At 40.0% G+C, this 22,176-nt stretch overlaps 1 protein-coding gene across 2 annotated transcripts in view; it reads left to right on the top strand.

Moving 5' to 3' along the window:
* The first annotated feature begins 7,038 nt into the window (after positions 1-7,038).
* LOC308393891 (interleukin-1 receptor accessory protein-like 1-B) overlaps positions 7,039-22,176 on the top strand; it is a 352,568-nt gene continuing 337,430 nt past the window's right edge. For both annotated transcript variants that reach the window (XM_080877919.1, XM_080877918.1), the window contains exon 1: positions 7,039-7,550. The gene's annotated coding sequence lies outside the window, so the exon portion shown is untranslated. The remainder of the gene's footprint in view (positions 7,551-22,176) is intronic.

Genomic DNA, 22,176 nt, shown 5'->3' with positions numbered 1-22,176 from the left:
TCTGTTTATCACATTCAAACTTAACGTCAAGTCGTATCCCATTAAATCTCCTCTGGGGAGCTGGACTGAATTGGAGATGAGCGGTGAATTATGCATCGGCTGCATGGTGACATCATCTCCAAAAACACATGCCCATGCATCATCTCTGCATGAGATGAGAGAGGTTATGTCCTTTTTTTTGCTGCAAACTCTGCAACTGGAGAAAGGGAAGAATGCAACTTGCTCTTTGTGAAAGTTGCACATGAAACGAGCGGTCTGTGTCATTACTCAAGCATGGGAACAAATAAAAACGGCCACTATTTGCTCAATGGGAGGGGTCACGCTTTGTTAATCTGTGTGGTAGCTTATAATAACTTTGTCATGTTGAGATGTTCTCCGCTCTGTCCTTTTTAGCACTCTCCGTTTGGTAGGCAGTAATTGGAGAAGGGCTTCGAGGCTTCCTCCAGTGACCTCATTACCCCAATTAAATCTGTAGCCTTCTTTGAAAACAGTCCATCTCGCAAAGATTATCACTCCCAGTCCAAATGAGGTTGAAGCAGCTAAGGAAGCAGGGCTGGGACATATGGTCGGGCTTTTTTACATTTTCTTGCAGTGAGGTTCTTCCTTTTTTTCTGCTCATTTAGAAGGATATTCTTCTTACATTTGAAATAAAAAATTAGTTTAGGACGTTTGGAACGTCATCATTGTTCATCTAGAAGTGTTGCTTCAAAGTTTTTCCAGCGTTATTCTTCAGACCTGTACATTGGAAATGCCGGTCAAGGCCATTGCTACCAGTGTGTTTGTCATCTAACAAACTAGCTAAATTTGTCATATAACTCTAAACCTGATGAAAAATACTGACTGGGATCTGTATTTACAGTAAAGAAATTCACTATTTTATACTTGTAATGAGTGGAAGGGGGAATGATTCCGTCTTCATTTTTTTTAAAACAGTTTTCACCTTTATTTTCTTATGACTGTAATGAAACGCATCCGAGTAATTTTGAGTTTTATAGAAATTTCCAACACTCATCTGGGACTCTCCTCAGCTCTTTCTGGGACAGTGGCGCGGCTGCCCCTCTGTTAGTCTTCCTTGGTCTCTTGTGTTCTGGGGGCCTCTGGATGTCTGGAGTTTTGATCTCCTCCATACCTGCTTCATGCCCTGGAGGACGGGGCATTGGCCCCCCCACACCCTCTAGCAGATCATTACATGAAGGAACCTTTTAAAAAAACAAGTGCGTCCATGCTCACAGGTGTACAGACGGGTGATCACACACACAAACTACACCCTTTTTGGCTCCTACCTCAAAGCACACTGTGTTCTGTTGATCTTATGTGCTGCACAATAATGTTTAATATTTAGTATTTACTGTCATATTCCTCGTGATGTTGTTTATTCTATTACTCTTGTTTTCTTCTGCTTGTTTTCTTTTTTCTTTCTCAACAGGTGATCGATAGATGCATTTTTTTCTCTGCTTATTCTGTTGGTTTTTGTTTTTTGCCCTTCTCCCCCGTCCCCCTTCTCAGCTGTTTCTCTTTCCCTCTTTCTTTCTCCCCTTCTTTCCCCCAGTCAAGTCTGTCCCGTATTCAGCAAGTGAAAATAAAATAAACAATAAAAGGTGAATCAAATGGACCATTACGGCAAGGCTGGGATGGTCAATTTGGTAAAGTAAATCCGTTGGGCATCTTTCTTCGCCTTTAGACAATAATTCTGATGGCAAAAGAGCCAAACGGGACAGGCAATAAAAAATAAATAAATAAAAAAAAAGAAGTTTCCAGCACTCAGTACTCACTTGGGGCCACTTTTCATCGCTTCGACTGTTAATGCACAGTGTACACGTTGTCATTTTTCGAATATGCCAGGTAGAATTCCAGGATAGTATCTTCTTAGAATCATCTCCCATAAATCCTCTTCCAAGAATCACCTTCCCGGAAGACAAGAGATTGTGCAGAGAAACAATATTTATAGAACATCCTTTTACTTTTGTTTTTGACTGAGCTTTTAGCTGGAGTTTGAGCAAGTCTCAAGCTACACAGTGAGAGAAATGATGATGCTCTCAGTTAAAATAAACCCTTTTCTCTTTTAGAAAGCTTTTTCCTCTCATCAATAGTAGACTTATCTACGGAAGCTTGTTTCCAGCACTGAAAAAAAAAGTTACCATTCATATCTCAAGGCTAAAAGGGCAGGTGGCTAATGGCCAGTGTAGGGCGTCTAAAAATTTTGAGTTAACAGTTGAAATTTTCTCTGCCAGTCAGGAAGTACATACTTTCCTTGTTACCTGGAAGCAGAAGGCATCAGCTGTTCAACAGTTCAACATGAACGCAATTTATGATTCAAGGAAAGCACGTCTTTCGCAGAGCTTCCTGGATGGTAGAGCTAACTAGAAATTTTAAGTTATGGATGGTATTTTTTTTCTTCAGTGCCGGAAGCAAGCTTCCATACTTCTACATTTCAGTTGTTACTGAAGTGATAGCAGCAGAGAATGTTCGGCTACAGTCTCATGGCAACTCTTTCAGTTGTTTAGGGACTTCAGATGTCTGTCTGACTACTGATTGATCCTACGTGTGCCTTAGACTGTGTCAACCGGGGGTCTGCATAAAGGGAGATCGTCCAGAATTTCCAACAACTCTTACCTGGGAATAGGAACTACAGAAATCACTGCTCTTATGAACAATGGAAGGCAATCATCACAAGCAATTAATACATGCACAGGTTGGACCCCTTCAGAAACCCATAAGAGCTGCTGTAATTCTAGCATAGCATAGATTCAGTAAGGTGCTGAAAAAGTTTTTCAGATATTTTAGCCTATACTGATATGATAGAATCACACAGTGATGCTACAGATTGGGTGAATACAAATTTTATTCACTTAATCTATCACACACACACCACTAGATACATCAAGGGCACCAGAGTTCAGTATCTTGCTCAAGGACACTTCAGCACGTGGACTGGAGGAGCTAGGAATCGATCCCCAACCTTCTGATTGATAGACAACTGGCTGTATAGACCCATAGCCACCCACATACAGCACCTGGTATTCCCAATTAGTCTCCCAGCTAAGTATTAACACAGCCCAACTCTACTTGGCTTTCTAGATCAGACAAGATTAGAGATTCTCAGGGTGGTATGGCCATAATCCCGCACATTCCACCACATCCCAAATGTATGCTACTGGACTGAGATCTGGTAAATGCTAACATGACCAGTCTCAATGATATGTTCAGGACTTGTCAGACGAGACAATGTTTGTTGAATCCTCTTGTTGCCTCTGTGAATGGTAACCTTAGTTTCCTGTTCTTAGCTGTGGCCGGTGTGGTTTTCTGCTGCTGAAGCCCATCTGCTTCAAGGTTCAATATGTTATTGTCATGTTTGCTGTGTAGCAGGCAGGAGATTGGACCCAAATGCAGGACTCTCAGGACACAGAGGGATGAACTAAAGGAGGCAGCTTGTGCTGTGAAAAACTCGAATACAGGACACAAAAAACAAAGCATAATGGTAAAAATGGTAAATGGCCTGTATTTATATAGCGCTTTTCTAGTCCCTAAGGACCCCAAAGCGCTTTACATATCCAGTCATCCACCCATTCACACACTGGTGATGGTAAGCTACATTGTAGCCACAGCCACCCTGGCACTGACAGAGGCGAGGCTGCCGGACACTGGCGCCACCAGGCCCTCTGACCACCACCAGTAGGCAACAGGTGAAGTGTCTTGCCCAAGGACACAACGACCGAGACTGTCCAAGCTGGGGCTCGAACCGGCAACCTTCCGATTACAAGGCGAACTCCCAACTCTTGAGCCACGATAACTAGAAGCTAGCAAACTAAGGTCTAAGGAAACTATAAACTAGGAGCTATGGAAACTCGGAACACGGATCGAACACACAGCACTAAAGGAGGCACGACATGACAACTAGCATGGAAGACTGAGGACTAAAATACACGGGCAGTATAACGAGAGGATGGCGAACAGGTGGAAACACAGCTGGGACTAAACAGACATAAAGAGACAGGAGGAAGCAAAATTAGATGCCTTTACGTAGGATAAGGAGTATCAAAATAAAACAGGAAGCATGAGACATAAGCAGACTTGACACGAGACGTGGAAACATGACAGGCTCAGAACCAAGCACACAACACTAAGTGAGGAGAACGGGAAAACCAAACCTTCACTAGAGACAAGACACCAGGAATACAGGAGACAGTTATACACTCAGAGATGCTCTTCTGCAAACCTTGTTTGTAATGAGTGGCTATTTAAGTTACTGCTGCACTCCTATCAGCTCCAAGCAGCTTGACCGTTTGACCACTGGATATTTTCTCATTTTTGGACCAATTCCTATAAAGCCAGTGACATTAAAGATTGTACATGTGATCCTATAAGAAGAAACTGAACGTACTCCTTTTAAAGTATTCCGCTTCAAGATATGATTGAGATTTTGCTGCTTTTTATTTACTGGAAATATTTTACTTTGTTGAAAGGATTCACTAGTCTGAGAGTTTTTTTAATAAAGAATTTTGTTCAAAAATGCACAAAAAAACCTTCAGATTTTGACTTTAAACAAGTCTCTCAAAGTTTCGCAGCAGTTTCTGATTCCATGTTTTTGAAATAAAAGTTTTATAAACAGAGTTGTATTTTCATGTAGCTTATCATTTAATACAAACACCTGACAAGTATTTCCATCAGTAGATGTGTCATTGGAGCAGTTTAAAGCTTCATACCGATGCTATCAAGAGGAACTGTATTTTGAGAGACTTGGAAACCAGCTCTGCTTTGTGCTCTGTGAAGTTTTTGAGTTTGTGAACTGGGATTTGATCATTATCCTTAAAGCTATTTAACTTGTAGATGAGCAAAACTGAACATCCCAAACGTAGTAAGGAGAAATTTAACGAGTCTACATTACGACTCATAAGAGAGATGAAAAATATGTCCATTGAGTCTTTGGTTTATCTGCGAAATTATTGTATCACCAGTCCACTGATATTCCAGGCTCTCACCCAAATCCTCACATTGGCAGCAAACAATCAACCCTCTCTAGACACTAAGTCCTCAAAGTTGCACACTAACCGGTTGAGTTGAGGGCATTTGCGGACGCAAACCTCGAATAGAAGTTGGGTGAATCAATGCAGTGTTTGTCCACTTCTTCGCTCATTAAGGAGCCTCTATTCACATCAGGATCTGGATATGACAAAGAAAGCTCACAAGTGCACACTTTCAGTCCGAGAAGGGTGGTTTTTCTCCTCCTCAAAGCCCTCCCCTCATCGAAATTCGCCTCACAGAAGTGCAGTGCCAGAGGCCAAAGTCTTGACAGGGGTAGCCCAGTGAGGGGGAAATCAAACGAGTCCCTTTTTTTTCTGACTGCCTGGCCGACAGGGAGGCCTGCTTACCTACAAGTCCTTAATCTGAATCCCACCCTTGCAGTTCTGGAAGGATGGCGGGGTAGCTCTACTGTCTATTCATCATCTTTAGTGATTCAGGGTTTTGTCTGTTACCCGTTTGGATTGGAGTGAATCCTTGGTTATTCATAAATACCAGTAATACCTGAGCTGCACAGACGGAAATCCTTTCAGGCTTTTCAGCAGACTTGTCACATTCATCTCAGTTTACTGTTAATATTGAGCAGCAGAAAGATGGTGATAAATATTGATACAGTGGAATGAATACTGATGTCAGATGTAGATATATCACATTGTGATAAAAACTGAGACATCTCTTTATATATTTTGTTGTATTTAAAAGTGCGTTTTTAATAGTCAGTGTAATGAAAACTGGAAACATGATTGCCTACAGAAGTCTACCAGAAGCAGACCAGGAAAAAATAACTGGCTTGGTGGTAATAGGCACAGCATGTATAGCCCCTTCTGCTGGAAATGAAGATATGGTTTGTGTTAGGTCATGCGTAGCTACTCTGCATAATTATCCAAGATTTCGGCAAAGATTTCTGTCTTTAACCATTTTAAATTATTCTGCATTACCAGTCTTACAGTCGTGGATATAAATTCCCTAAAAAGGAAAAAAGAAGCAGAGGACTTTTACTTCTTCATCCTTTTGCAAAAACTGTAAAGTCAAAATCTACTTTTCAAAGTTTGAAATCATTTCCTCATGACAGGCTCTGATTTTCTGACATGCTTCTCTAAATTCACAGGAAATATACTCTCATTTTAGGTTGCAGAGAAATGAGCTGTGTTAATATTCTTTTTGCATTTTTTCTTAAATATTCATGTGGACATAATATTCACTAATTTTCCCCATATCATGGTGGTCATTTAATCAGCTACCAACGACCAATATTAGACACTAATATTACACATTTGCCCTTCAGTGACTTGCTAAAGACAGCATTTTTATAGTGCATTTCAGAGCTTTTCTGTTATTTCCATTGGGCGGCAGTGCGTCTATCCTCAAACTTGAGCTTCACTGCATTACCCGTCTGCCTGCGCACTCTACTCACAGCATAAGCCGGCGAAAAAAGTACTCTCTCCACATTTGTGTTTGTTTGTCGAAGCAGGCGCATAATGAGGATGATTATCCTCCCGTGCGTATTTTGGTGAGCTTCTGCCAGTGCGCCATGTGGAGGATGAGGACTCCAGAGGACCGCAGGTCTGAGAGAAAGCAAATGTCAAGGCAGACAAAATAAGAGAAAATAAGAGTTGTTCTTCAAAATAAAAGCAACTCTGGGGAAAGGGAAAGAGTGTCGAACTTGCTCTCGATCACAATAACGAGGAAAGAGGGGAAGAAATGGGCAGAGGGTGCAGTTCCACCGGATCTGTGCTACTTCTTATTAATGTAAATACACTGTGACACAGTGTATGGAGCTTTTAGCTACACCCCACAATTCTTACTTAGACCCACGTGGGTCATTCAGCCAGCCCTTCTTCTTTTTTTAACCGCCAGTGCGCGCTCGACTTTTATGTTGAAGGGAAATCTCGTCGTGTCCTGTGCTGCTTGGGTTCAATTGTCCTCACTTGACGCATCTGGTGTCGGTACAGCGGCACTGAGAGAGAGAGAGAGAGAGAGAGAGAGAGAGAGAGAGAGAGAGGAGGCTTCTGGTGTGCCTTTTTTCTGCACATCACTTTGGAAATTCGCTCTCGCGCAGTCGTGCTTAAAGCTGAAAGCTCACCTGCCGGGCTTCCGTGGCCGTGAGCCGCCGTGCAGCTGATTTAACAGGATAACCAGACTAATTGCCTCTCCCGATCTTGCCCTTGATTGATTTCCGTCGAACATTCTTCCAATCACTGTCATGATTTTCTTCTTTCCTGCTGTTTGAAAGCGACCGGCTGCAGGTGTTTTTTGTTTTTTCTTTTCTTTTTTTGGTTTTATTTTTGCGCTCCAATTTGCGCCAGCGAGGACTGGCAATATGTAATTTGGGGACAGACACTGCGTTTTTCTTTTTTTTCTTTTTGGAGAAGTGGACTATCTCTCTCCTGGAATTCCTTATTGTATTCTATTTTTTTTAAACCCTTTCTGCTTTACTCTGTCGACCGGAGCAGATTCGGATACACCGTGATGGTGTGGGGCTATTAGAACTAACCACAAAGTGTACGCCATCATTTGGAAACTGCTTGTTGGTAAGTTAAATGCAATTGTTTCTTTGGCCAAAGTTGGACCATGCTGCCCCCCGTGGATCTGTTTAAACCCACGATTCGTTTTTGTCACTGACATTTTCATGTTCTGTGCGCGCACACGATCCTCCTGACTATCTACCACCTTTAATAAACGGAATCCCAACACGCAGCGCTTAAATGCGCATTTTTGGATAGAACGCATTTGTCCCGCTGTTACGCGTAAATCCCAGAGGCTCCTTTTTTTATTTTATTTTTTTATCTTTAGAGCCTCCTCTGTTGTGTGGAGCTGTTCACGGCTGCAGTACGGCAGTAGAAGTGGACCGCTGAAAGTCTTCTTCTGTATCCTTCATTCAAAACGTAACTATCCGAGCGGATTAGTCCGTCAGCGCACACCAACTGTTCTTTTTACGCATTCTTCTTCTCTCTCTTTTCCCCTCCTCCTTCTCGACGTTAATTGTGTAACACTGTGCGCATTTGCACATCTCTCCGGTGCGTCAGCATGCGTGCGTGTTTTGTGTACGTGCGCCTGTGAAAGTAAGAGAGCACGATCGTGTGTTGGTGGAGGGGGGAAATAACGTGTGCCAGAGTGAGGAGGGATGGGAGTAGAACCCAGCCGTAGTTATATTTCACATTATTTCTGCTGAGTGGTTGCTTGGCAAGTCAGCTCTCTCTGTGCTTCTCCTCCTTTTGCCTGCTTCCCTCCTCTGGGTGGATGGATGATGGTTTATGGTTGTCCAGATGAATGTCTGAAGCTCCAGTCTGGCTCTGACCAGAGTGGAGCTGGTCGTGGTGGTTTGGCTTTTACCCACTGAACATATTTGAGAATCAGGAAAGTGATACTGATGTAAAAGTTAGAACAGATGCTGGCGTAAAAAAAGAAATGCATAAAATCCATACTCCCTCATCACTCCCTACACATGAGTGACAGAAGGCTCTGTAGCCTTACAAGCTGTATGTCACCATTTTTTTCCCATCAAGTAACAACTGCTGCAGCCATGCTTTTTTTTCTTTTTCTTTTTCTTTTTTTGCAAAACCATAGCACGCCATAGCCCGCAGGCAGTGAAATCCTTACTTCCAGACAGCTCCTCAGTCTTGCAAAGGCATTTTCTAATTCTGTTAACAGCATCATTGCTTGCTCCAAAACCTCCTTGCATCATGATTTGTTCATAATCTTTCCCCTTCAGTTTCTCCTAAACGCTCTGGCACATGTCTTCCTTTGCCTTGTGGTATTATTTTATTATTATTATTTTTAAATCCCGACATATCGGGTTAATCTTGACCACGAGCGCAACCGGTAGCACATGAATTAATAGGTAAGTGGCAGCAGCCACTTAACAGAAGCCCTGCAGCTACATATTGAGCTGAGTCAAGTGCTTTCACACCGAAATTGATTTAGACGGAGATTATGTCATCCAGCGTTAGCACTTTTTTCTCCTTTTTTAGAAAAAATGCTGGTCAAGTTTACCCAGCAGCACTGAACTCCTCTTCTGACGAATCAAGTGTAGCTTTAAAGGATATGGTAATGAAGTGATTGAAGATGTTGTTTTCATTACTTGGAATCCTTCATCAGGGCTGAATTACCAGGTCAACCGATTCAAGGTGCACAGACAACAGCGAACATGAGTTTTTCAGTACAAATAATTGGATTTACATCCCACTGATTCATAAAAATGAACCTTTAACATGTTTAATTATCTTATCTAACATTTTTAACCCTTATCCTGCAAGTACCACCCATCTAGCAATAAAACGAGGTAAAACGAGCCCCAACATGCATTTTGAAATGCCACCTGATCCCATTTAGCTTCCCCTTCTCTCTCTGCTCGACAGGAGAATCTGAAACCATTACAACTTTTTCCCCCCTCCCCTTCCAGTCTTGATTGATACTTTTAATTTTCAAGGAGCTGTCACCGAGGCCTATTGGCCTTGGCTTTGCAATCAAGAGGCAGACAGTCAAAGGCTTTCAAATGAAAGAGTTCATTAATGCGGTGGGAAATAAGAGTTGTCTCACTGTAGAGTATTGGCTCTGTGGTAAGACTGATTGGAGCAATTGATGAGGATTTGTGAGCAGGAATGCTGGTGTGGAAGCTGAGAGTGGGCCACCTCAATCATGGCTGCTAAATGACATTAATAGGACTCAAGGGGAAATGGAAATACTGAGAGGCGATCCAGCTTGCGTATTTATGCCCGCGTGCGACTGCGCGCATACGTTCAAATATCACAGCTGGAGCTCGAACAACCTTCCATTCCTGCTAAAGTTATTAGCTGCTGTGGAATCCAAGAAGATGTGGGCTACATGCATAACAGATGAGCCCTCGGTTAAATCTTTCTCAAAATCCAATTCCCCTCGAGATGAGATTCCTCTTTCCCCGCGCCTTGTTCCATTTTCCGTCGCAATCATTGGGCATCGATCTGATTCAGAGCTATTTATTTTTGTTGCTGCCGTCACGTCGTGAATTGACAAGTATGGTAGATCAGGTAGATAACAGAGTGTCTGGGCATGGTGCTTCGCCCATTTCAAGAAGAATCATGACTTGTGACTACAAGAGAAAATCTGCCTTTGAAGCAGTTAGATGTGGCTAATTTGGTTTGTGAACTTGAGGGACAGTAAAAACTGGTAGTATCTACTTTACATATAAAGGCCTTAAAGTATCTCTATATAATGTAATAACTCTATATGATGTCTCCTCTTTCCATAATGGAAATTATTTGGAGATACTTGATTTCCTTGTTTGGAAATTTTTTCTGAAACCATGGAGCTTTTTGCAGATTAATTCAACTAATGTGCTTAGAAAGAAATCAGCCACGACAGCTAGTATCTGTAATTTTATTGCAGTATCGAGGCCAAATATATTGGTTTCATGCACAACGGCTTGATTAATATGTTAGTTAATTAGTATATTCGTTAAACAGAGATAAAATTAGAGCATGCAGTGACAGTCACCGGTTCTCAGCGATGAAGGTTTGCAGTGCGAATGAGGTCATAGCAGCTTGGAGATGGACTGCGGCATCATCAGAACTCCCATTGACCTTATATTGTCTTTTTAGACCTTTTATACCCCAAATAGTTGTGATTTTGACTGTGTCTGTGCTTGATAAATACAGTCACTGGAAGCCTTAAGATTTGTTCATTGCTCGGTTCTACTTGTGGGTGGGCTTCAATCAAATAAACATCTTCCTTAGAATAACAGCAGAGTGACTGGTTGAGAAAAAAACTTTTTTTTTAACATGTTTTACTAATTTTGTAAATGGGAAGTTCATTAAAGGGGGCATATTATCGGTTTCCTTAACTTCTGTAATCTCAGCCAGAGGATCAGATTTCCGACTGCTCTAAATGCTCATTTTAAGACAGTTTTTAATACTCTTGGCTCTGTATGATGTCAGAGAGAGTGCATCTACCTAATACACTAATCTCAGGCGCACAATTTGGGCTGTTTAAACCCTAGAGACCGTTTTTGCACTGGTGGATGGCATTGCGCACCGAAAGTGGTGTTACATCTGGTGGTGAAGTCGAGCTAAGATGTCGTTTTAGATCATAGGTGTCAAACTCTGGCCCGCGGGCCAAATTTGGTCCGCAGCCTAATTACATTTGGCCCGCGAAGCCATACCAAATTACTATCAGAGCTGGCCTACTGGTATTATACAGCTAATATATATATTGTTTAGTATTAAGCTTTGCTTGTTCGATATTCAGTTTTTCAGCAAAACGTGTTTGAGTCCATAAGAAAAGATTCATTCTTATATCTGGAGGAATAAATATGTTTCAATAAATATTAACGTTAGCCCGCGACTTTGTTTCAGTTTTGAATTTTGGCCCACTGTGTATTTGAGTTTGACACCCCTGTTTTAGATGCTCTTACGTAGATTCAACCTTTGTAACATCATGTGTATAGTTGTGTCAGTTGTTACCGCCACTGCAATGATGTATCAGCGCAGAATCTTAAATTCAACTCAAAAGGAGACTTTCTGGCGAAAACCTCCACAACAAAAAAACCTCTTCAATTTCTTTTCTTCCAGTTTTGATGTCTTCTACTCTTGTACTTGGTGACTGACACCTATCATTTGGCAGAATACTGCAGTGAGCACGTGCTCAGCGCCACTATAAATGGCAGCATGGCTGTGCAACCACCATTAAAATGGTCCCTATAAGTGGTGAGGAGTGGGAGCTACAAAGGCCTGCTATAGACAGTTAGAACTGAGGGGTGGCATCAAGGCCCAGTATTAGAGAAAGATCTAATACTTTTAAATGTTATTCATGCAGACCTGCTTGAGTGCAACCCAAGAATGAAAAATAATGAGCTGGAAATGAGGATGACAGGTTTTGATGGGTTCCAGCTTATTATGTAGTGATGTAGTTTGGTGCCCTTGGTTTGGATCATAATAGTTGATGCTGGAAAATCAGTGAGCAGAATTTCTTGGTTTTATACTTGAAATCTGCAAATCCAAATCTTTTGATTTGTGAAATTTTACAGAGTAACTGTTTGCTACTTACTGTAATTTAAAAAAACCCAAAAACACTGTCCTACGACATAATATTTGTCATCACCTGGCTGGTGGATCGCAGTTCTGCTACATCTGTTCTGGAGCACAGCAGTCCATGGTTGGCATCATTTTATACGGTTGAGTAACCGTCATCATGTAGGTTACGCGAGGCCAGATCAAAGAGTTTGACAGAAGTAGTGTGCAGTGCTCTCGTTTTTGTCTCCAAATAGTTTTCATGCAAAGAAAATCACCCTTTGAGTCCACAGTCGCATGAGGATGGCAGACCAGGCTGTATGGAAAAATAAATGGTCTTCAGAATTGGGTCCCGCATTCACTTCATGGCAGTTGAGCCCTGGGCGCGCCCTTTCCTGCTGTTACTCAGCAGAGAGGTGTCATAAACAATGGACTTGCTTGCAAATCATTTTCATGGCCACCCATTTTTTTCTTTTTTAGACCTTTATCTGAATGCCTTCATGTGTGGATGTGAATTGAGCTGAGTGTCTGCCTCTGCCATGCTAGCTTTATTTACTTTCTGCATTTCGAACAGAAAAATGCCTCAATAAAAAGATGGTAATGGCATCATCTCTAGCTGTCTCTTTGCATTGCTCTTAAAAAAAATCCCACACATATACACATGAGGCTGTCCTGCATTTGTGTGCTTCTATCAATGGTGGTGGGGGCGGAATCAAAGAATAAAGCTGACCCGAATCAAATGAAATCTGAAAGTGTTTATTTCCCCATTTGTTACAGCAGAAAATAAAAGAACTTGGGGTCAGCCACAGTGTAGCATGCCCCCGAGCTAAAATGTTGTGCTGGTCAATTGTTACATGGGTAAAATGGAAAGGAGGCAGCGAAATAGTCGTGTTGCACTTTCTCTGATGAAACAGCCATCCGAGGCGTGATCAGTTACCTCAATATACGGTATTTTTCTTTGCTAGAGGCAACTGACGTCGAAAATGAATGTTTTTCCCCCCACTTTTTAATCAGCACTAGAATGAGAAGCCTATTGCTATAAGCAAGAGAACAGAATTATCATTTTCATCCTTTCTTTTCAGCCCCACTGTCATCGCGCCATGTCTGGAGGTGATCCTCTGAGACCCATCCAGCCTAGAAAGATGAAGTTGATGTGTTTTAGATAGCTTTTAGAGAGATGTGGATAGAGGATGGAAATTGCATGCCAAGGGAAGCAAAATGAGCAATTTTTCCTCCCATTTCCCTTCGTCTCTTCATAGGATCTGTGCTTACTCATTCATGAAGGCTTTGTTGTGACACTCCATACATTGGTGTGGCGATAAAAACAAAAAAGTCGTACAGGATGCCAGTTGGGAGGAGAAAAAAAGGAAGCCAGGCTGCATTATTTTGCAGGATAAATGCATACCAGAAGAGAAATGGCTCTTTAATGTTATCAAAACACTATCACAACTAGCAATCTGTATTCACATTTTGACCTGCACTCTAAGTGGCTGGTGTCGAGATATTCAGAGCATTTTTACAAACCAATTTAGGACGGTCTCAGCAACAGCAGCAACGAAAGAAAATACTCATGCTATAATATACAGCAGCTACTCGAGTGGGAGCCGTGGCCTATTTGCATACTCCGTGTAAATGCACACATGGCTACCCCTCGGTAGGAACGCTGAGAGTGTTTGCGCCAAATTCTCCCCTCTGAGCCAGGCGGGAGCTTAAATAGAACAGCTACGTCTAGGGATTAACAGTGAGTGAAATCAAGGAGCGCTTCATTAGCAGTTCTTCATTAGCCACTTCACATGAGACCCGGGGCAACATTGTATTTACAGCTAATTTTAAACCGATATGTCAAGCTGAGGGCAACACGTGCGCGGTGAACTTTCTTCGGATCAATTCGGGTGTTTTTAGCTTTGTGTTGAGGTTATTCATTTTTAAGTGTAAAATTCCAGCGCTACAATGTTGTTACATTAAACATCATGATGTGATATTACACCTGCCGCTGAGCTCACAACATGGCATTCATACTATTAATTAAACCACTGAGTGTTTGTTATATAAAAGTAATTAAAGGATCGGGTTAAACTGGGTCAAACCCACTGGAGCTGAGTTCCTGACATGCCAGAGATCAGCTCTGTTTCCTTCATTATTTTACCATTACAAAGCCACTCGTACCACAACAAACAAATACAGAATGTCACCTGATTTTTGGGGGGATTTCTTTTTTAAAACACCTCTAGTTACTCAGATGTGTGTGACTATCAATCCAGTGCTGTGCAAACGTCTTCATTTCTTTGTATTTTGCTAGGAAAATAGGAATCAGTGTTACTGTGTTGAGGCAAAAACACAGTTTTTGTAATTGTAATGAGCTTGAACGTCAATATTTGGTATGACCACCTTTATTCCATAACACAGGTTGAACTGAAAGAAGCTTTCTTGTCATTTCTTTAAGTAGTCTTCAGGAATAGTTTTTGGGTTTCAGTCCAGTTCTTGTGTAATTTGCAATACCTCAACCTGTCCCGTTTCCCATGTTTCAGAAATGCTTTTGAATTTTCATAAGGACCCATGTACTGTGAGCAGTAAATGGATCAACTGAAGGGCTAGATGCACATCCTTGGTCCTGTCTCAGGTCTTTGCTGGATTTTGTCCTGACGCTGTCAATCCGTGTTATCGTCTTTTGCATCGTTCATAGATTCAACTAAAGTAAATGGGAACATAAGATGTGTTTTTGCAACAGGCAACTAATAACAAAGTGCATAAAGATGATATTTAAATTTAATTCTGTGCTAAGTTGTCTGTCATGTGTAGACATATCAATGATTCATTGAGTTAAGTGTCTGTTTTATGCTTGAATGAATCATAGATCTAGGTTAAGTGGCTTAACAAACAACAAACATTCCTCTGAAAATGATCAGGCACAAAGACTGAGCTGAAAGTGAGTAGAAAAGCAGCTAATGGCCAAAGAAAAACTTTGAAAGACCTTCAGAAAGCCTGGAAAACCATTTTTAAGACCACCAAAAAAGACAAGACAGTTTGGCTTCTTGGAAGCAAAATATAAAGAAATCGGGGATGACTCAAGACTCTCGTACGTTACTGTACTTCAGATTGATTATTTAAATCATCAGACTTTGTGTTGGGATCTTACAGAATTTTATCTGTCTCGATGATGTTCTGCACAGCAAACAACTGAGCTGTTAGAAATTCATGTTTTCAGTGAAAACACTGGGAACAAAGCAGTCATGCTGACGACGAATCCTGCACCAGCAGGGCTGTTTTTTTTCTCCTTCCTTTTTTTCTGGTATATTAAGTGGGTTATTACAGGGAGTTTTCCTGTTATGCTGCTTAAATGCAATATTTGCAGTACTTTCATTACTGCGAGCACAGAACTCATCTAATCACTGAAGTGAATAAAAAAATAAAGCTACAGAAAATCTGTCTAATAATGAAAACACAATTAATTACACTGAACCCATAATTTGCTGCACTGATTCTTTGTTGGGTCAGTGCAAAGATTCATTTTCTTCTACTTATGTATGACAGTATTATCAGTGTTTCCCAAACCATCAATTGTATGTAGATGTTAATTAAAAAATACGACAAAAAAAGCAAATCACGAAATATAAATGAGTAGAAATGATTGGTTTATGTAGGTTGGCCTTTTTCCTTAAAAGTAATTAAGAATACACTTACACTCAAGTAAAATATATTATCATCTGATAATTTGGCACGTCTGACTCTGAGATTTTAACGCCGTGGAATTTGTTTCTTTGTAACTTGTAAATTGGTGTTTAGAGACTGTGTCTGAAACGGCGTCTTTGTTATTCTGGACAATGCACATCCACAGAACACAATGTGTGTAATTTTTAGTGGACCTACTTTCTTTTAAAGAATTAGCCCCCACTTTCACTGTGTGCAGTGGGTCCTTGAGCATCAAGCCCACTAGACTAGGGTTCCCCTTTCTCACAAATCCCAATGTAACCCCTGCTGAAAGGGTAATTTCACACACAGCCAGAGTTAATGTTCAGTCAAAAACTGCAGTGCGCGTGCGTGCGTGCGTGCGTGCGTGTGTGTGTGTGTGTCTTACACATACAGGTAAGAAGATGAAACTCAATCCATGAAATCCAGGTTTAGTATTATTTGAGGCTGAAGGCTTATCACATGGCTTACAGTATAAAGTGCTTTGTAACAAATGAAAGAGTTATTCAACTCTATTGTAGCTTCTATTTTTTGGCCTCCATAGTGTTATGTGTCCAGGTTCTCAGTTTCCATTCTCATGAATACTTTGGGGGAATTTCTTAACATTTTGCATGAATGTCCCCATGAAGCCAAGGATGAACTTAGACCACTATTAAATGATAAGGTTATAGTAACCTCCCATATCGCACATTCATATGTAAATACTGACAAAATGTGTCACATACATCTGTGACAAGAGCTGTCCAGAGAATCTTCTTCTTGTTGTGTCCACAGTGTAACCTTAGAGTGTCACCAATCATAGTAGGGACAGTTTCTTTTGTTTTCCTACAACAAACTATTCATAGCCATATGAAGTTTGATGGCCAATCTCAGAATACCTCCACGTGAGTTATTATATGCAGTGAGACTTATTGTATTTTTAAAATATTGTGCTTCTTGGTTTTGGTTGGATGTTTTGAGGGTTTTTTTTCTTAACCATTGAAAGAATTCTGCAATCTTCCAGGGTCTTTCAGGTCTTTTGGTCCTGCCTTATTTCTATGAATGCAACAGATGGTTGCATCGCTTTTTACCTCATACTGATTGCTCAAGGGAACATCTAACAGTTCAACACTTGAAACGAACTCCACATCCAGGCCTCACCGGGAGATGAAACTCGTCAGTCAGTTGTTCAGTTAATTTTGAGCTTCTCAAAACAGTGGACTGTGTATAGAAATGGTGCCAATTCCTAGTCAATGCTATAGTTTTGTTAAACCTCTTGAATGAAAGTTTGAAGTCTTTACTGAAATTGCGTATTGAATGCATGATTTTAAAATTCACTGTGACGGGCCCTAGAGGTAACATTAAAAAGGAAAAAAAAACCCCATCATTGTCTAAAAACTTATGAATCTGATTGTATAAAACTGGCAGAATTCTGATTACCTTAATTTAAGGTAATGACCTTATCTCCTTAGAATGAAAATATTTTTATTGCACACAATATGTAGCACTTAATGAAAGTTAAAGTGCTAATTAAGTCAGTTGAAATGTTGTGAGGGGGGTTTCACTTTTTTAACTGAACAAAAGTTATAGAACTGTGATTAAACCAAGTCACACAGCATGCATAATAATTTGAAGTTCTGCCAAATGCCCTTCACTATTGGTGCTACAAAATTAATGGACAAGAACAACAAGTTTATCCATCTATTTGCTTCCACATTCTTTTTCAGGGTCGGGGGGCGCTGGAGCCTATCCCAGCTGTCTTGGAGTGAGAGGCAGGGTACACCCTGGGCCGGACAGGTCGCCAGTCTGTCCCAGGGCAACAAATAAAAACTGATTTGGGATTATGCTCTATGTTACGATGTCTGTTTTTAAAATATTTCTCAGCATTTTGTGACATTAATAAAATATGTATTAGTATTGACCACTTTGCATGAAATAGCAATCGTACTATCCTCAGTTTGATTGCTATGCAAATATTACACATTTTCATGACACAATAACATACCTCCAATACATGTAGTACTTTCTGGCAAAAGATGAGCCAAGCGAAGCTGCAATGTTGCACAGCTCAGCACTTTCTCCTCTAATGTTGATGTCAGCAAGGCTTAAATAATAGTTGGTGCAAGGAAGGTATACTAAGCTAATTTTCAAGTTACCTCTTATGATTTTCTCAGTGTTCTTGCATGTACTACTGTATTATGTGAGGTCTGAAATTTAAAAACAATCATTAATTGGTATTTACAGTTAAACCCAATCCAGTTGTAGCTGTGGCTGGGCAGCATCATCTATATATCTGAACAAAACAATTGCAGTAATAATCTGGTCCCCAGGTTGGCTAATGATAGTCATAATTTTATGCTGCAAAGGCATCTGTTGCATTAAAGCTGTTTGGGGGGGGTGGATTACTGGAGCCAGAGCTGTGCTCTTTTTCCCGAATCCTGGACAAGACCCACAGAGACCAGCTCTCAACAGGGTTCTTGATTTATGGGCCACTTTGCAAGAAGGGCCTGGGGACGCAGCACTCCTTGTCCTCCGATATTGAATCTCGGCTGCCTAGCATGGAGATGTGGGTCGTCTGTTATGGTGTGAAAGCTTATTTGCATTGTGCCGCTCAGCTCTCAGTGGTAGCTACAGCATGTCTGCTCGCCTTAGCTCTTAAGTTTATTTTTGCTCTCGGGGCTGTTTGTTTCAGATGCGAGAGGGACATTTTTAGAGAAAGGTGCACTCAAGACAAATTGCTTTCACGTTTGGGTTTGTGTGGTTATATATGATACGAACTTATATGAAAATAAACATTTGCTGAGCACCAGTCCCCTAAGGTGTCTGCATTGCTATACATTTAACCATTAAAGCAGACATACTGTATACTGACTATTCTAATCAAATAATTTCAAAGCCACGTGCGGTGTATCTTCACATCAATTATTATCCTTTGCACGGTGCATCCGTCAACGATGAAAGTCAAAGTACTTTCAAGCAGTACACAGCCTCTATACACAGTCAGATCAATTGGCTGTACAATTTGAAACACATTCTTTGCTAGAAGAAAGACTTTGATTATTTGTTCAAAGGCTTTGTTTTGTTTTCTTGCTGTTGGCTGGATTGTGCTCTGCTTTTGGCTCAAGTTGATTCTTCCGACTGACTGATTTGATTTAAAAAAGCTGAAAGATAAATGTTTAGCAGCCTTAATGATTATAGTTGCTGTAGGGTAGGCATTTATTAACTTGTGTTAATAGTCTGACAATCCTCTTTCATTCCCCTTTAAATAAGCCTATGGTTCTGCTGCTTAGACGAGACAATTCCACTGAAGTGATTTGGCAAACTACAGAATCTGCCGAGGCATTAGTTGCCATTTTAGTTCTTCTTTTTTACATATGTATTGGTTAAGAACACTTACGTTAGGCATCTCATTGATTGCTATTAATATTTCTCTTTAATCTGTAAAACTCTGCTCCAAAGATGTGCTGTAGTAGAACTATGTAGTGGCATCGTTTTCATGATGTAAAATGTGCAGTACGTTTTCTTTTTTTCCTTTTAGCTTAAAGTCAGGGCAGCTTGAAGAACTAAGACTTTGATGCTTTCCAATGAATAGCATTAACATACTGTAGAGTTAGCTAGAGACTCATCGGTTCAGCAGCAGATCAGTCTCAGTGTCACAGATTTAAATTTAGGTGCTGAGTAAAAATGTGTGTTCAAGGTTGTGTGTGAGGGAGATAAAGAAGAAGCGTTTCAGCCTGCGAATATCTAATCGCTGCTATGGGAAGTTTCCACCTAAGCTTGAGGAATTTTCATGTTATTTAGCATTTCTCTGAAGTACACGTGTTTCTATAGTTAGACATGGCTAAAGTTAAACTTCAGATAACCCCGCAGCATAAGGTTTTCGCGGGTTGTTCGGAAGAAGCGACTGTCGCAAGCTGCCCTTTGAGGCGAATCTCAAATTTATAACTGGATTTTATTACACGTAATTCTGGCAACGAGCTAATCCAAGTCAATTGAAAGAGAGAATCTCACATAGCTGCTCTGAGGCTGGACTCACTTGTATGTTCTAGGCTTCGCTGCTCTCGTTTCTCATTCAATTTGAAAGGCAGTTTGTCAAGCATTGCCAGACTGAATTGCGGATCCGTTGCTTTGCTGTGCACTCTTTGTGATGAGGTGGCTAATGTTCCTTATCATGACATCAAAATGGAGAAGCTGAGAAGTGAATAATTACCTTGTTTTATATGAAGCTACCCAAACTCATGCTAGCTTGAGTAGCTGCATATATAAAACTATTGAAGCTAGCATGGATAGTTTTATATTTTAACTGAAGGTCCTTCAGCTTCTTTCGTGGCTCGGTTGTGAAGCCTTATCAAGTGATGAGTACAAGTTATTTGGTTGTTGCTCATTACTTTGTAGTTGGTAATTGTTTGCAGGGCTGTCAAAAGACTTGAATTTGAACTTGATATCTCTATCAGTGAAAATCCTCAGTAAAATAGGCTGCCACTGTTTGTCTCTAGTTGCTGGAATTTGAATGAAAAGAACTGGATTAATAGGAAAACAATGGATTTTGAACGAAAACAACAGAATTAGAATGACAACAACGGAATTTGAATGAAAACACAGGAATTTGAAGAAGAGCAACCGAATTTGAATGAGAAAAACAGAATTAGAATGACAACAACGGAATTTGAATGAAAAGAACTCGATTAGAAGGAAAACAACGGCTTTTGAACAAAAACAACAGAATTAGAATGACAACAACGGATTTTGAACTAAATTAACAGAATTAGACTGAAAATAACAAAATTTGAATGAAAAACCAGGATTAGAATGACAAGAATGGAATTTGAATGAAAACAACGGCTTTTGAACAAAAACAACAGAATTAGAATGACAACAACGGATTTTGAACTAAATTAACAGAATTAGAATGAAAATAACAAAATTTGAATGAAAAACCAGGATTAGAATGACAAGAATGGAATTTGAATGAAAACAACGGCTTTTGAATGAAAACAACGGAATTAGAATGACAACAACGGAATTTGAATGAAAACACAGGAATTTGAAGAAGAACAACTGAATTTGAATGAAAAAACAGGATTAGAATGACAACAACGGAATTTGAATGAAAAGAACTCGATTAGAAGGAAAACAACGGCTTTTGAACAAAAACAACAGAATTAGAATGAAACACAGAAATTTGAATGGAAACAACAGAATTAGAATGAAAACAACTTAACTAGAATGAAAACAACAAAATTTCAATGAAAAAACAGGATTAGAATGAAGAGAATGGAATTTGAATGAGAACAACAGAATTAGAATGCCAAGAACGGAATTTGAACTAAATTAACAGAATTAGAATGAAAATAACAACATTTGAATGAAAACAACAGGATTAGAATGACAAGAACGGAATTTGAATGAAAAGAACTGGATTAGTAGTAAAACAACGGCTTTCGAATGAAAACAACAGAATTAGAATGAAACAGAAATTTGAATGGAAACAACATAATTAGAATGAACACAACTGATTTAGAATGAAAAGAACGGAATTTGAATGAAAACACTGGAAGTTGAAAGAAATCAACAAAATTTGAATGAAAACAACAGAATTAGTGTCACAGGCTGGGTCTCCGACCCAGCACTCTGAGTTTTCTTTGTATTTTTTGATATGTTATTAGTTTGTGTTATTTCCTATTTGCCTTTAGTTTAGGCAGTTATTGTTCCTGGGTTTTCTATGTTTTGGGGTTTTCTATTTATTTCATCACGTATTAGGTCTGTTAAGTTGTGTTGTCATTTCCTGTTTTATTCTGACAATGTCATGTGTTCTTTGTTCATTGTATTTAGCTTTCCTCTCCTGGTCCTGTCATTAGGTTTATGTCTGTCAGCTGTTTTCCCCCATGTGTCGCCACTTCCCCTGATCACCTCATGTCTGTATTTAAGCCTTTTGTTTTCTTCATGCCATTGTCAGTTCGTCTGTTTATCTCACCAGAGTTACAGTCATAGTCATAGTCTTAGCCTGTTTATTTTCCACCTCAGTCATAGTTATAGTTTTTGGTCTTAGTACCTTTAGTGTTTTGTTTCTTAGTGTTTTGCCAGCTTAGTGTTTTGTTTCTTAGTGTTTTGCCTGTTTGCTTTGGTCTCTTGGTTCATTTCCTGCCGTCATCGCAATAAAGGTTCACTTTTCTGTTAATCATTACTATTCCTCGTCATCATCTGCTTTTGGGTCCTGTTTCCGCACACATCGGCGCACCCCGCCGTGACAATTAGAATGACTACAACGGATTTTGAACTAAATTAACAGAATTAGAATGAAAATAACAAAATTTGAATGAAAAAACAGGATTAGAATGACAAGAACGGAATTTGAATGAAAAGAACTGGATTAGTAGTAAAACAACGCCTTTCGAATGAAAACAACAGAATTAGAATGAAACACAGAAATTTGAATGGAAACAACATAATTAGAATGAACACAACTGATTTAGAATGAAAAGAACGGAATTTGAATGAAAACACTGGA

This window comes from Rhamphochromis sp. 'chilingali' (genome assembly GCF_963969265.1).
Source record: "Rhamphochromis sp. 'chilingali' genome assembly, chromosome: 3".
NCBI classification, from domain to species: Eukaryota; Metazoa; Chordata; class Actinopteri; order Cichliformes; family Cichlidae; genus Rhamphochromis; species Rhamphochromis sp. 'chilingali'.
Note: the sequence above shows the minus strand (reverse complement) of the source record. Positions and strands in the feature narration are given on the sequence as shown.